Source organism: Carcharodon carcharias, chromosome 16, assembly GCF_017639515.1.
Source record: "Carcharodon carcharias isolate sCarCar2 chromosome 16, sCarCar2.pri, whole genome shotgun sequence".
In the NCBI taxonomy this organism is placed as follows: Eukaryota; Metazoa; Chordata; class Chondrichthyes; order Lamniformes; family Lamnidae; genus Carcharodon; species Carcharodon carcharias.
Window position 1 is genome coordinate 84024181 of NC_054482.1, and position 16535 is coordinate 84040715.

Below are 16535 nucleotides of genomic sequence, written 5' to 3' on the forward strand. Positions count from 1 at the left end.
CTCAATTGGCTGCTTTGCTTTGCAATGTTTGATTCATTACCAGGCTGGTGATATATAACTTGTTTTGATAACTTTCAGGATCTATTGGAAGCATCTAGTTTAGGGGGAAAAAAAGTAGATCCAGCAAATTATGGCACAATCCTTGCTAATGTATCTGTTTGGACCTCAGGTTTAGTTTGGCACCCTCAACCACTGGAAGGGTTCCATCTTCTACATTCAGAGAGTATTCAAAGATTGGTGATTGATTAGCTTGTAGTTTGGTAGACTGTGTTTTGTGCTGGAGCTTGGTGTAGCTGTGGCAGTTAGGTATGTGGATTCCGATGGTTTGTGCTGCAATAGCCCAAGGTACAGATTCATTTGTGAAGTGGAGCTGAGTGTCAATAAGGATGAGATTAAATCAAATTTATTGTCCAAAATATTGATCATATGTAGGTATTTGATAATGGGCATATATGAAGCAATTATTCAGAGGTAATTGCATGTTGTTCAATTATCGTAACAGGCATTTGCCTCATAGTGGCTAAGTTGTAATAAACACAGGAGGGTGTAACATGGTGGATAATTCCATGTCAGCTTCCCTTAGCACCACCAGATTCTGAGTTTTATGATCCAGAAAGAAACTCTTAGTTTCCACGGCTTCCCATCAACGGTCTGCCTAACCGGAACACGTTTTTCTTTATTTGTTCTTCTTGATATTAAAATTAAGATTGTGTTCCGTTGTTGCCATTTCCTCCCACCTTTCTGATGTGCGGATGATCCCAGCTCAAATGCTAACACTTTCACAGTGACCCCTCAACTCTATCCCTAATCTGATAAGATTGATTTCACTACAGTAAAGCTACCTTTATAACTTTAGGTTGCAGTTTTTCCATCACATCATTCTCATCTCATACCTGCTGTCTTAAAGGTTGACAAGGCTGGTTTCAGGTTTTGTAAGATGCAAAATTGCGATTATTGCACCTGATCACTGATAAATTACTTCACCTTACTGCAGGAAGTAAGTGAAGCTGCTAACTATCCACAATCTGCCATGTTGCTGCATGAGAATAATTCACTTTTCAACAAATAACTGTGGGCACTCTCAACCTGCATGCAGAAATTCATCCCAGTGGAAGTGAGGGAAATGATGGAGAGGAGGACATAGGTCATTGCAGGCTTTATGCCATTAGTCCCTAAACCTTTTTTCACTAGAAAGAGACTAAGGAAGAATATGGTTCAAGCTTTTAAAATAATGAAGGGTATATGTGAGGGGGATGTATAGAGATAAATTGTTAAAATTTATGAACTGTTTAAAGCCAAAGAAACCACAAACTTAGATTTGGATCTTCTTTACATTTAGAATTGTGATCCAGGGAATAGACTGCCATCTAAGTGCAATTAATACTAACTCAGCTAAAACAGTGATGGATCATCTAGAATGAATTTCAGATTCAAGGCAAAGGAACTGGGTTTGGGATATAGAAATAATTATTTTAGTGGCTAGACTGAATCCTGAAAAGGACCAGTATGACAGCAAACTTGCTGGATTGAATGAACTACTGTAATGCATACATTCTACTGGGAACCATAAAGATGCTTAGAGTCGAGCTTTATTCCACAGAGCTGATTCAACCTATATTGTAACTTATCTAAGGCATCTTTAATTGCTGAAGTTGTTGGAATGTTAACCAATGCTTAGCATTTCCTGGAATTAGGACTAATTTTTAAATATCTTTATAATTTTAGCTTTCAAGAAGTATTGGTTCCTGCAGTTCCATACTAACTACATTCTGGCATACCCAAACTATAATCACAATTGAAAGAGCTCTTGCAACTTAAAGAAATGGTCTTTAAGATAGAATAAACAACCAGCAAAATATTAATGATTTTAACAATTGCATACAGCGCCTTGATAGTGAACAGTTGGAATTCCTCTTTAATAATCAGAAATTTGTGAGAATGAAATAGCTAGAGCTGTGTGTGTTTGTCAACTGTGGTTCATGATCTCATTTACAAGCTGTGTTCGGAATGCGGTTTTCAACTGGCTTTGAGGCCAAGTGCAGTGAATTCAAATTGGCAGTGTAAGTGGCATGAAGCCATGGGATATATTTGTGTGCTACATTGAAAGATGTGCATCGGGTACAGCTTTCAAAAGAATTTTAAGGGGAAATTAACTGACTGTTTTACTTTTCATCTCCACATTCATTTCTCTGCTCTTCTTAATTTTCTCTGCCACTTGTCCCATCCCCCAAACAGATGATAGCCTGGGAAACTGTTCCATGGTCTCTATCAGTACCATTATCTGGCCAAGCCTGTAGAAGTGGGCAGGAGTGATACAGCCCTCTGATATTCCCATGTGCCTGACAAGATAGCAGCTTGCCTGTACTATCTGCTGCCTTCTCTTGGGGTGGAACATTCAATACATGGAAACCTGAACTGAACTCTTTAACCTTCCAATCCATTGTGAAATACCTCTGAATCAGGATCTTTTTGTGAAGTTACTGTTGTTTCAAGAATTTCTTGACAATCTGACAACTCTCAGTAAACTTTTCAATCATCTTGATTTACATAGCTGAACGAGAGATTCTTAGGTTTAAGAGTAGGTTATTCAACTCCTGGAGCTTGCTTTGCTATTCAGTTAAATCATGGCTGATCTGTATCTGAACTCTATTTTCCCATTTTTGTTCCCTTGATCCTTGATATCTTTTCTTAGCAAAAATGTATTGATCTCAGTCTTGAAAATGTCAGTTGACTGATAGCCTTTTGTGTAAGAGAGTTCCAGATTTCTACTACTCTTTGTGTGAAAAAAATGCACCCTAATTTCACTCCCAATCGGCCTACCTCTAATTTTAAGATGATGCCTTCTAGTTCTGGATTCCTCCCAGCGCATGGGTGGTGGGAACAGGGAGGTGTCGGAATGGGGTGTGGGTAGTGGGGTGTAGTAAAATGATTGGATGGAGAGCCATGTCAAGGGAGATCTCTAATACAGTCCTGTGTCAGGGAAGTTTCCTAATGGTGGGAACGGCAGTGGCTCAACTGCCCACCAAAGCGAGGTGGACAGCCAGCTTGAGTGGTTAATGGCCAAATTATGGTGGTTTTCCCATGCCACTGGGCAGAGCGCCCACCTCCCATGCAGCATATGGAGGCAGCCAACTGCATGGAGATGACGTCCCAGTGGCTTCCCAGGCTCAACGGCATAGGGAAGGATCCGCCAGCAGCAAATGACACCCCCTCAGCCGCAAAGCTGCCCCTGGAGGGGTTTCCCATCTGTTCTCCGGGCCCTGCATGCTTAGCCCATGTAAGAATGTGCTTAATGCTCACCCTTTCAAGGGCACCTCAAAAAGGAGGCACCCTTGTGTTCTCTTTGCTGCCTTAGCAGCAGCCACTTCTATCAGTGATGCTGCTAAGGTTCCAGAGCTTCCGGCTCTCTCATTGGGCCAGCAACATGGAGGACCCGCCCTCTGCCCTCAATTAGCCATCTTGTCAAGCCTGTCAGCTCTTAATTGCCACCTCCTGGAAATATCGCACGGGAAGCCCCGCCTCTCACCTAGGCATATTGGCCACCCGAGAAACACCCCGATGACAGGACCTCACCCAATATTTTAAACATCTCGTTTAGATCAACTCCTCAAACATCTAAACCTGTTTGCTGTTTAAAAAAAAAATCCTTGTGAAAAACTTAAGACCATAAAGCAGAGGAAATGAATCTGAAATAAGAGAATAAAATGCCTCTTTCAGAAGAGATGAGAGACTAAGCAGTGTCCAAAAGAATAACTGGAGATGGTGCAAGAGACCAGATGGAGCAAAAAGCAAACAAAGGGACATTGAGAGACTGAGGCTTAGAGATAAACATGATGATGTAATTAGCAGGCAAGTGAAACACTTTGTTTTTCAGTTTGACCAAAATGGGAAAATAACTTATGCCTGGTAGTTAGCAAATAGATTGTTCTTTTGATGACCTCTAAGGGCAGTAGCTTCTCAATGGATCATTCACCTACCATGAACTCTGACTGAACTGTCGAAATCTCATGTGCTGCATTGTGGAATTGCTTTTATTCTTGTGCCCATTTTCCAGTATCTTCGCCTGCACTGCCCAAGAGAGGGTTTGGATAACTGCTGTCACATGTCCACTTATAAAATGGCTGCTGAAGGCGCACAAAATCAACTTTGTGATGGGGTGACTTGCTGTCCCTCATGCGGAAATACCAAGCCTCTGCACTGCCTCTCCCTACAGTGCCATAGCTAAAATCAATGCATTGACCAATGTAGAACCTCAGGCGTAGACTGCATTCTACTATCATGTACTACAGAAATGCCACTTGTGAATAAGTGCAGACATATATATTTATCCTACCAATAAATGTCACCCGCTCCTCTGTCTTGACTATATCCCAGATGCTCTTCCAAGTTATGCAGATACATTCAAGGTCCTCTGCAGATATTTCAACTGCTTTTTGTCACTGATCAAATTCATAAGATAATGTACTTGCGCTGTGACATTCCACAGACCATACAGTATGGACAATAATATAAATAACGTATTTGTAACAATAGTAGTCCATGCATTTTTTAAAAATCAAACCATTAGCTTTAATGCCATTGTGAGTTGGAGAGATTGTTACAGATTGACTGTGCCCTCTTTTGCACCCCATGAAGCTGGCAGCCTTCAATTGTTAGTCTGTTCCCAGGAGTGTAGCTTGAACTTGGCTTTTCAGCTGTGTCAACAATATAAGTTGAGTGTTGGCCAATTCACAGCGGGCGACAAGTGTCTGTGCTAAAATAGTCTTCTATCTCCTCTGCTGGCGCTCAAGTGAGGTGCACTTTGAAATCTCATTCTGAATTTTGTTGAGCGCTGGGGGGATGAAGAGGTGAGCTTTGCTATTTGATGATTTTTTTTGCAACAGTTCTCAGAGACGGCAACCCTGTAGGGAAGTAGAAGAAAGAAACTGGGGATTTCAGAAAAGGGACACTAGGAAATGCCAGGTTCCCTGGTCTTTCTAGAGAACCAAAACACTCCTTATTTGAAAAAGGATATAATTGCGTTAGAAGCTACTCAAAGAAGGCTCACCGGACTCATTCCTGGGATGAAGGGCTTATGTTATGAAGGATGGTTGAACAGGTTGGGCCTATACCCATTTGAGTTTAGAAGAATGAGAGGTGATCCTATTGAAACATATAAGATCCTGAGGGGACTTGATAGGTTGGCAACAGAGAGGGTGTTTCCTCTTATTGGGGAGATCAGAATGAGGGGACACAGATTAAGACAGAGATGAGGAGAATTTTTTCTTTCTCAAAGGATCGTTGGTCTGTGGAATTCTGTTCCCCAGAAAGCAGTGGAGACTAGGTCAATGTATTTATTCAAGGCTGAGTTGGATAGATTTTTGATAGACAAAGGAGTCAAGCGTTATGGGTGGGGGTGGGGGGGGTGGCGGGGGGGTGTGCAAACAGAACAGTGGAGTTGAGACAACAGTCAGATCAACCATGATCTTATGGCAGAGCAGGTTCGAAGGGCCAAATGGCCTAGACCTGCTCCAAAGTTCTATATTCCTATGTCCTCTGTTCCTATGCAAGAACTTCCATTAAAATAAATCGTGCACATTATGGCACCGAAGCCTGGTATCATTCAAGTGCCCCGCTCTGCTGATGTTCTGACCTTAGTCCCACTGCATTGGGAACAGCAGAATGATGACCAGGTGGCTCACCCACCCTGTGGTGTAATCAGCAATTGCTATATAAACAATATGAAAAGCTTAAAAGATTAATGACAAAGAGCGGATTAAAAGGGTCCTGATGGCAACACTCCTCCTTCGGTGGAGCTGTGCACTATGCCATTGTTAGCAGAGAAAGCCCATAATATTAAAATTTCACTTCTAACAATCTGTCATATAAAATGCATATAGTTTTAAAAGGCAAAAAGATTGTTTGTCCTGCTATATGTCCCCCCCCACCCGAACCACCACTTCAAGGCGGTGGGAGATATGATGATAGACACAATAAACACAGTCAGGTCTGTCGCCCCAGCTGCTCTATTATCCCGACGAGGACTCCATGGTACATTAAAGTAACAGTTGCATAACAATTATATACAAAAGGACCTTCTGTAAATGGCGCCATCTTCCTGAAAAATTGTTTGGCGGATGTTATGTTTGTTCATAAACTCATGCCATGAAAACATCAATCGTGTCAAATAGAACACCATGCAACATTGTCATGATGAAAACAGCACATGGCTTTTCTCCCTTCCAAAAACTGCCAAACCACTTTTATGAAGACAAATGTCCTTCTGGTAAACGTGCAGTTCTTCGCCCAGAGATTAATACACACAATAGCCATAATATTTCACTGTTTATGCTTCACCAGTTATCCAGCCCCGACTGTTAATTGGTGCTCTGAAATATTGAGCGGTACTGGCTCGCACTGAAAACCCTGAGCTGGGTTTAAAACAAGGAAAGAAATTGGAGCAGTTACTTTTAAGATAGTGAAATGAAAAGGAACACCATCAACTACTAGAAATCTGAAATTAATCAGAAAAGGCTAGAAATTCATCCTGGGTCAGTCAGCATTTGAAAAGAGATGGGTTGCGCTTTTTTGTGTGTGTGCCCAACAATCTAGAAATTGTTCCCCCGTATTCCTAATTTTCAGGCACAGAACAGAAGCAAGCAGCGCCAATTTCATGATGACCTCTCCACAAGGAGGGATATATGCCAAACACCATATTAGAGTGGGGCGATTTCAGGCATTCCTGCTGGCTGCTTAAAATGGGCATTTGGCCCTTTGCATAAGGTATTGAGGGGTTGAACTCTCAGAAGTTGGTTAGTGCTGTGTGGAAAGATGTCTGGCCTGCCCTGCTCAGTTTTTAGCATTCCTAGCGCAGAACTTCAAGGGGCAGGAGCATATATTGGGAATTTATTCACAGGTACTGCACCTTTCCATCCATAAAAACATGTCCAGTTTCCTGATGGCCACTTTGTGTGAGGTTCTGTATCAGGAATCCTCAAAACTAACATTTACACCTTAAGTTCTAAATGTGGTTGCTTTGTGAACACTTGCTCGATGTGAACTATCTGTTTTTAATCAATTTTATCAATTGCTTGCTTGCATAATTTTGGAATTTGACTTCCCCTTGCTACAATGTACTTATGCTCTTATAATTTGGTTTTAAAGTGTAGAACCTGATAATACTGTGGGTTTGTAACTCTGGCTCTAGATTATCAACAGGTTATATTTGACAATGATTACAAAGAAAATATGCTTCCTTAGGTATGTTGTATAAAGTGTAAAGGATGATTAGGAATATATCTCAAGTGCAGAACATTTGAAGACAATGATTGCTGGTATAAACTATGGAGATATCATTCAAGCAGTTTACACAATCATCTGGCACTGTCTGAGAGTGTTTCACACTTTGTGTGTGTGTGTGTATATATATATATATATATATATATATATATTTAGGGAGATTTCTTACTCCCCTTCTAACAGCTAGTGTGGAATATTATTGGCCAAGGTGTGAGAGCAAGCTGCAATTTGTCATCTCCTTTGTAATCAATCCAAAGCCTAGCAAGACCAGGATTAAGGAGATGGCAGTGGGATTGCATTGCCAAAAATAATATCACAATTTCAAATTTCTCTTCAATAGTGCATTGCTAAGGTTAACCATGATCATATTGAATGGTGGAGCAGGCTCAAGGGGCCAGATAGATTTGTCCCACATACTTCTTATGTTTTTATACATTAAAACTGTCAATAAACAAGTTATGTACTAATAAATAACTTGTAAGAGATATAGCGCTCCTTATATATACCCTGCTTCATGCAACTATAATAGTTTTGTATGCATAACTATATAACACTTTTAAAAGAATTGACACAGGCACAATGGTTGGAATTTAACATCCTTCCCCAAAGTGAGTTTGGAGGCAGGGGACATTTAATCAGGTAGGAGGGCCAGGTGAGGACCCCATTGCCCTCCAGTCTCTGCCCCTAAGTGCAGAGAAAGAAGGCTTGAGGATGGCCTTCCCGCTCCAATGCCAATTGACCACTTACAGGCTTCATCCTACTGCCACTGGTATTCAACCAGCAGTGGGTAGGACAGTTGCCACACAGGGAGCCCCAAAAGCAAACCCAGCCGAGTTTGCTTGCAGACCCATAGTGCTGTAAGGGGGTGGGGGTGTCCCTTTGTTGTCAGGCACTCAGTGCCTGATCGAGGGACCTGACATCAAGAAGGATGGAGCCTTCTAAGAGCAACCTCTCCCCTACCCTTTCTTCCAACTCCCCTGGCCCTCCCTAGCCAGCAACCCCCTCTCTGTGACCCCCCTCCCCCCTCCAATCCAACCCAACCCATCCTCACTTACCTGTGGCCTGGGTCCCTCACTGATCCTGGGCCTCAGCTGGGTGCATTGCCAGAGGCACTGATGGAAATGAGGAGCTACCGGCCTCTGATTGGGGGCAGGATTTCTGCCCTCTGGTTCTTGATCCCAGGGTAGGCCTACAACTGGCCACTTAAGCGCCTAACTGGCACTTAATACAGCAGGCCTTCCCCTACAGAGGCAATGTGGAGTTCTAACCTGCTCTCAAGCCAGTGGGCAAGACCCACATCACCTGGATTAAATTCTGCCTAATGGGCTGAATGGCTTCCTTCTGTGATTTGAGGTCCTATGATTCTATAACAAACCAGCTAGGTCTGTGCATAGTTCCAAGTTCAATTTCCATGGATTTTGAAAGACAGACTGTACAGCACTTCCCGGCACCTCTTAAAACTGGGTTTAAATTCAGCCAGGTTAATAGGATAAAAGACTTTGTAGTGTGCTGGACATGAGGATTCTATAGTGAAATAGAGGAAGGATGTGAAGGCATTGGAGAGAGTACAGAGGAGATTTAGAAGAATGATCCCCAGGATGAAGAACTGTAACTATGAGGATAGATTGGAGGGGTTGGGACTGTTTTCTTTGGAGATATGAAGGCTGAGAGGAGACTTGATAGATTCAAGATCCTGAGGGATATGGACAGGATAAGTAGTGATAAACTGCTCCCACTCAAGAGAACATCAAAAGCTGGAGGGCGCAGATTCAAAATAATTGGTAAAATGAGTAAATGTGATGTGAGGAAATTTTTTTTCATCTAGAGGGTGATTAGAGGCTGGAACAAACTTCCTGAAAGGGTGCAGGAGACAGGTTCAATTGAGATATTCAAAAAGGAATTAGATTGCCACCTGAAAAGAGAGAATGTGCAAGATTACAGGCATAAGGCAGGGGAATGGGACTGGGCAGAATGCTCTTTCAGAGAGCCAGTACAGACACGATGGGCCTGATGGCCTCCTTCTGCACTGTAACGATTCTGTGAAATATGTTGGTTATGTCATCCCAGATCCTACTGAGCTCTGATTTAGCAGAGGTGGCTAATGCCACTGTGATGCTTTGTGCTGGAAGTAGAAGTAAAGCACAATGGTGCAATGGAGGGTGTTCTTCTGATGTTGGTGCTAAGATACAATGATGAGCTTTACCTGGTATGACCATGCTACACTCAACCTTGAATGCTGACACTGGGAGGCAAAAGTATTTATTGGCAAAAGGATATCCGTAATGTTGACATCTTCACCTTAATGAACATAAACCTTAGCATGAGAAACATGATTAGATTGAAATGTTTTGAAATCCTGGTGTCTCAGTGTGAATTCCTGTTAAATATGTGTCTCTGATTGACTAATGGCTTGTGTGAGGTAGGCTATCCATTTTTAACAGGAATCAACTCTCCATTCCCAAGCTTTAATAATACATACAGCTGTTTGACCCATGACATAACACTTCCACATAAAGCATTTGTCAAAATATTTATTGCAGTGCCAGCATCATTTGCTGGAAGGGCCAGAGTGAGAAAGTGAGAGTACTACCAGCATTAATTTCATTAGGAAACTCATTTTCTTGCTGCCAGTTCACTGTCCATTATGATTCAGGACATTGGAAGAGAGGTTATGTGAAACTTGTGAAGGTCACCTTCAGTACTTCAGAAGTGCATTTTGTCCTTTCCCACAGTTGCTCCAGGTGCCATTGTTAGACAAATTTCTCACTGCATCATCTTGTATTACACATCCCCCTATTTGTAGCATTGTCCTTCCTTAGCACCCATTTCAGTAGACTTCAGGTCTGCTACCTGCCATTCAACACCCATTAAGAATTTTTTTTCCTTTCGTGGGATGTGGGCACCGCTTGAAAGGCCAGCATTTGTTGCCGATTGCTAGTTGCCCTTAAGAAGATGGTGGTGAGCTGCCTTTTTTAAAGGCTGCAGTCCATCTAGTACAGCTACACCCACATCCACAGTGCTGCTGGGAAGGGAATTCCAGGACTTTGATCCCACAACAATTACGAAATGGCAATACAGTTCCAAGTTAGGGTGATGTGTGGCTTGGAGGGGAAATTGTAGGTGGTGGTGTTCTCATGCATCTGTTATTCTTGACCTTCGAGGTGGTAGAGGTTTTATGTTTGGAAGACACTGTCAAAGAAGCCTTGGTCAGTTGCTGCAGTGCATCTTGTATATAGTACGCACTGCTGCTATTGTGTGTTGGTGGTGGAGGGAGTGAATGTTTAAGTTGTTGCAAGGGCGCCGATCAAGCAGGTTGCTTTGTCCTAGGATGGTGTCAAGCTTCTTAAGAGCTGCTGGAGCTAAATTCATTCAGCCAAGTGAAGAGTATTCCATCACACTCCTAACTTGTGCCTTGTAGATGGTAGAAAGGCCTTGCGGAGTCAGCAGGTGAGTTATGTACCTTAAAATTCCCTGCCTCTGGCCTGCTTTTATAACCACAATATTTATATGGCTGGCCCAGTTCAGTTTCTGATGAATGGTAACTCCCAGGATGTTGATAGTGGCATACATTGGAGGAACAAATGTTAGCTATCCACCCCAGTAAAATCACCCGAATATGGAAGCTATTGCCATGTAGGTGAATAATATGTTGTAGCTGGTGTTAAGTGGAGCCTTGATCCTAATTCAAGTAGAAGTGAAGGAATCATATGTCTATTGTGGCAGGGGGGCACGGGTGGTGAAGAGGAGGACCTCATTACACTAAGAAAAATATAACCACATTGTGTCTGGCAGTCTGTTGAAGGATTTCTTTAGTCCATTCCAAAAAAGATTTCTTTTGCGTCTCTTGCTGCAATTCTTTACCATACTGTGCAATTACACACGAACACATGAACAAACGAAATACGAGGAGAAGTAGGCCATTCAGCCCCATGAACCTGCTCTGCCATTCAATAAGAACATGGCTGATCTGTTTTTGTTTCAAGTTCCCATCTAACCCTGATAACCTTTGATTCCCTTGCCTAATGAGCATCTATCTACTCCTGTCCTAAAAATATTCAATGACCCACCTCCACCACCTGCTGAGGCAGGAAATTCCAAAGTTGCACAACCCTGAAAGAAAAAAGTTCTCTTTCTGTTACAGTATGTCCCAACATGTCTAATAATCCATCAATATGTTAATTTAATCAGTACATTTTGGAGATCTAATTGTGCAAAGCTTTGTGTGATGAAAGAATATATTGGGAATTTAAGTGTGGAGATCATAAGAACATAAGAAATAGGAACAGGAGTAGACCATTTAGCCCCTTGAGCCTGCTCCGCCATTCAATAAAATCATGGCTGATCTTGTGTTTCAATTTCCACAGTCCCATCTAACCCCGATAACCTTTGATTCCCTTGCCTAACAAGAATCGATCTATCCTCTGCCTTAAAAATATTCAATCACCCTACCTCCACCACCGCCTGAGTCAGAGAATTCCAAAGTTGCACAACCCTCTGAGAGAAAAAAATTCTCCTCATCTCTGTCCTAAAAGGGCAACCCCTAATTTTAAACCAGTGCCCCCTTGTTCTGGACTCACCCACCAGAGGAAACATCCTTTCCATGTCCACCTTGTCAAGGCCGTTCAGGATCTTGTATACTTCAATCAAATCACTCCTCCTCTTCTAAACTCCAGTGGAAATAAGCTCAGTCTGTCCAACCTTTCCTCATAAGATAATCCATTCACTCCAGGTATCAATCTAGTAAATCTCCTTTGAACTGCCTCCAATGCATTTACATCCCTTCTTAAATAAGGAAACCAAAACTGCACACAGTATTCGAGGTGCTGTCTCACCAATGCCCTGTATAGTTGAAGCATAACATCCTTACTTTTATGTTCAATCCCTCTCGTAATAAAGGATAGCATTCGATTAGCCTTCTTAATTACTTGCTGTACCTGCACGCTAACTTTTTGTGACTGATGTACTAGAACACCTAGATCCCTCTGCACCTCAGAATTATGCATCCGTTCTCCATTTAAGTAATACTCTTTTTTTGTTCTTCCTGCCAAAACTTCACATTTTCCCACATTAAGCTCCATTTGTCAGATCTTTGCCCATTCACTCAACCTATTTATATCCATCTGCAACCTCCTCATATCCTCCTCACAACATACTTTCTGACCGATCTTTGTGTCATCTGCAAATTTAACCACCATGTCTTCACTCCTATCATCTAAATTATTGATGTAAATCGTAATATCGTAATATGTTGAGGCCCCAGTACAGGTTCTTGTGGGACGCCACTTGTTACATCCTGCCAATCAGAAAAAGACCCGTTTATGCATACTCTCTGCTTTCTGCCAGCCAGCCAATCTTCTATCCATGTTAATATGTTACTCACTACACCATGCACTTTTATTTTCTGTAATAATCTTTGATGTGGCATCTTATCAAATACCTTCTGGAAATCCAAGTACAGTACATCTGCAGGCTCCCCTTTATCTACTGCGCATGTTACTCCTTCAAAAAACTCCAGCAAATTGGTTAAACATGATTTTCCTTTCACAAAACCATGCTGACTCTTCCCAGTCACCTTGAGCTCTTAAGTGCCCAGTTATAACCTCCTTAATGATCGATTCCAAATAACTTCCCTAAGACAGACATCAAGCTAACTGGCCTATAGTTCCCTGCCTCCCTCCCTTCTTGAATGGAGGGGTTATATTTACTAATTTCCAGTCTGATGGAACCTTTCTAGAATCTAGCGAAGTTTGTAAAATTAACGCCGGCGCATTGACTACCTCATTAGCCACCTCTTTTAAGACCCTAAGATGTAATCCATTGTGACCGGGAGACTTGCCAGCCTGTAGCTCCATCAATTTGCTCAGTACCATTCCCCTAGTGATTTAAATTTCACCAAGTTCCTTTCCCCTGTTCACCTCCCGATTTGCAGCTGTAACTGGAATGTTTTTTGTATCCTCTATACTGAAGACAGAAGCAAAATATTTGTCCATTCCTTCCGCCATTTCCTTATTATCTACTATTAACTCCCCATCCGCTATTAACTCCCCACTATCGCTCTTTAAAGGACCAACAGTCACTTTACTTACCCTTTTCCTTTTTAAATGCCTGTAGAAACACTTGGGCCTGAATTTTTCAGGCGGTGGACGGGCTCGGCAGGAGCAGGCAGGGGCGGTCACAGAGCCAATCTCTGCCCATGATCAGCTCCATGCCGCCATTTTACGCGGGCAGGCCTCCATAGTGCTCAGTGCTACCTGTGCAGGCAGGGGAGAGGAGGGCGAGTCGGGGCCAGCGCTGTGCAAAAGAACGCTTCAAGCTCCCTGAGGCATGGAGCTGCCTCAGAGATTAAATTGATGTTCAAGTAATTTTAAAAATGGTTGAAAAATTTATTTAAACATGTCACTTCATGTGATTGAGTCACAAGAGATGGGGCATGTTTTTATATTTAGGAATTTTTTTTTTATTAAATAAAAGCTTTATAGGAAACGTCATCTCACTCGTGAATGAAGTTCCCTAAAAAGCGTGAAGGCCACTTGGCCTTTTCGCCTGCCCGCCAACCTTAAGGTTGGATGGGCAGTGTTACCAATGACATCAATTACTTTCTTAATGGACTTAATTGGCCATTTACATATTGGTGGGCGTGCAGCCAACTCTGGCACGTGCCTGCCAAATGAAATATCGCGGGACTGCGCGATGAGGCCCGATGTCATTGCACGTCATTTTACACATCAGCATGTCGGGCCCACCCCCAGATGCCGACTGAAAAATCCTGCCCTTGCTATCCATTTTTACATTTCTAGCTAGCTTCCTCTCATACTCTAATTTCTTTCTCTTGATAAACCTTTTAGTTGTCCTCTGCTGTTCTTTGTATTCTGTCCAATCATCTGTCCTGCCATTCATCTTTGTGGATTTTTTGCTTTTTCCATATGTTTGATGCTTTCCTTAATATCTCTAGTTAACTACGGATGCTAGGTCCTCCCCTTAGAATTTTTCTTTATAGTAGAAATGTACTTATTCCGAATACTCTGAAATGTCGCCTTAAATGTCTGTCAGTGCTTCTCTATTGCACTTTCCTCTAGCCTAGTTTCCCAGTTCACTTCAGCTAGCTCAGCTTTCATCCCCACATCATTGCCCTTATTTAAGTTTAAGATATTAGTCTTAGACCCACTCTTCTGCCTTTCAAACTGGATGTAAAATTCAATCATATTGTGATCACTGCTACCTAGGGGTGCCTTTACTCTGAGGTCATTAATTAATCCTGTCACATTACACAATACCAAATCTAATGTAACCTGCTCTCTGGTTGGTTCCATTACGTGCTGCTCTAAGATACTATCTCGAAAGCATTCTAAGGACTCCTCATTCAGACTACCACTGCCAATCTGATTATTCTAGTTTATGTGTAGATTAAAATCACACATGACTATTGCCGTCCCTTTGTCACAAGCACACAATATTTTCTCTTGAATATTTTGTCCTACACTGTGGATACTGTTAGGGGGCATGTAGACCACTCCCACTAATGACCATTTTTCCCCCTACTATTTCTCATCTCCACCCAAACCGATTCTAAATCCTGAACCAAGGTCATCTCTAACTATTGCACCAATGCCCTCTTTAATTAACAGTGCTGCCCCTCCAGCTTTACCTAGCTTCCTATGCTTCTTGAATGTCATGTACCCTTCACTATTAAAGACCCAACCTTTGTCGTCATGCAGCCATGTCTCCTTAATTGCTATCAGATCATATTTACTTATTTCAATGTGGGCCATCAATTCATTTACTTTGTTATGAATGCTACGTGCATTCAGATAGAAAGCCTTCAGTTTTGTCTTGACTGTCGATGTATTTTTAAGTTTTTTCTCTCTGTCCCTTCCTGCCATTCTCTGACCCTCATTTCTCATATTATTATTTTGCTCTTCTGTCTTGACTCTACACCTTGAATTGCTACCTCTACCTAAGCTTTGATCCTTCACCCCTCTTGTTTAGTTTAAAGTCCTCTCTACTTCCCTAGTTATGCAATTTGCAAGGATACTCATCCCAGCATAGTTCAGGTGTAAACCGTCCCAACGGTACTTTCTCCAGTACTGATGCCAGTGTCCCACACCCGGAACCCACTTCTCCCACACCAGTCTTTGAGCCATGCATTAATCTCTCTAATCTTACTTTCCCTATGCCAATTTGGCTCAAATAATAATCCAGAGATTATTACTTTTGAGGTTCTGCTTCTTAATTTAGTACCTAGCTCCTCGCACTGACTTTGCAGAACCCCTTTCCTTGTTCTACCTACGTCATTGGTAACTACATGGACCACAACAACTGGATCCTCCCCCTTCCATTGCAAGTTCCTCTCTGGCTCTGAGCAGATGTCCCGAACCCTGGCACCAGGCAGGCAACCTAGCCATCTGGACTTTTGCTCTTTGTTGCAGAGAATAGTGTCATTCCCCTTATTATACTATCCCCTACTACCACTACATCCCTTTTTGCTGCCCCCATTTGAATGGCTTCCTGTACCACAGTGTCATGGCCAGCCAGCTCATCCACCTCACAGAATTCACTTTCACCCTCATAGGTTGTGAGCACCTTAAACCTGTTTGACAATTGCAAAACCTGAGACTCCCCCAATACTGTCTTCTGGGTCCCTTTACCTGCCTCACTGACAGCCACATCCTCCTGTCCCTCACTGCTGACTAAAACAAATGGCCCTCTTCTAAGAGGTGTGACTGTTCATAACAATGAACATTGATTGGAATTTCCAAGAGAAATTGATATTCTTAGGATATATGCATTCTTAAGAAAAGTAACAGGAAAGGTTGTGAGCAAGAAGGAACTTTCATAACTGGAGTTACCTAATAAATATTTTCACCATAACTGCTAATTGTAACCACTTGTTCCTCAGAGAACCATAGAAAAGTTACAGCACAGAAGGAGGCCATTCGGCCCATCTTGTCCATGCCAGCCCGAAGACATCCAGGTGCCCTTTCTAATCCCACCTTCCTGCACCCAGCCCATAGCCCTGCAGCTTACAGCACTTAAGGTGCAGATCCAGGTACTTTTTAAAAGAGTTTAAAGTTTCTGCCTCTACCACCAACTTGGGCAGTGAATTCCAGACACCCACTACCCTCTGCGTAAAAAGATTCTTCCTCATATTCCCCCCTACACCTTCTGCCACTTATCTTGAATCTATGTTTCAATGATGGTTGATGGAAAATGATATTTTTGTTCTAAGTACATGCAGAGATAATAAAACATGGAAATCA

General features: G+C 42.3%; 1 protein-coding gene across 7 annotated transcripts in view; it reads left to right on the forward strand.

Moving 5' to 3' along the window:
• slc6a9 (solute carrier family 6 member 9) overlaps window positions 1-16535 on the forward strand; it is a 232694-nt gene that overhangs the window by 143768 nt on the left and 72391 nt on the right. The window lies entirely within an intron of this gene.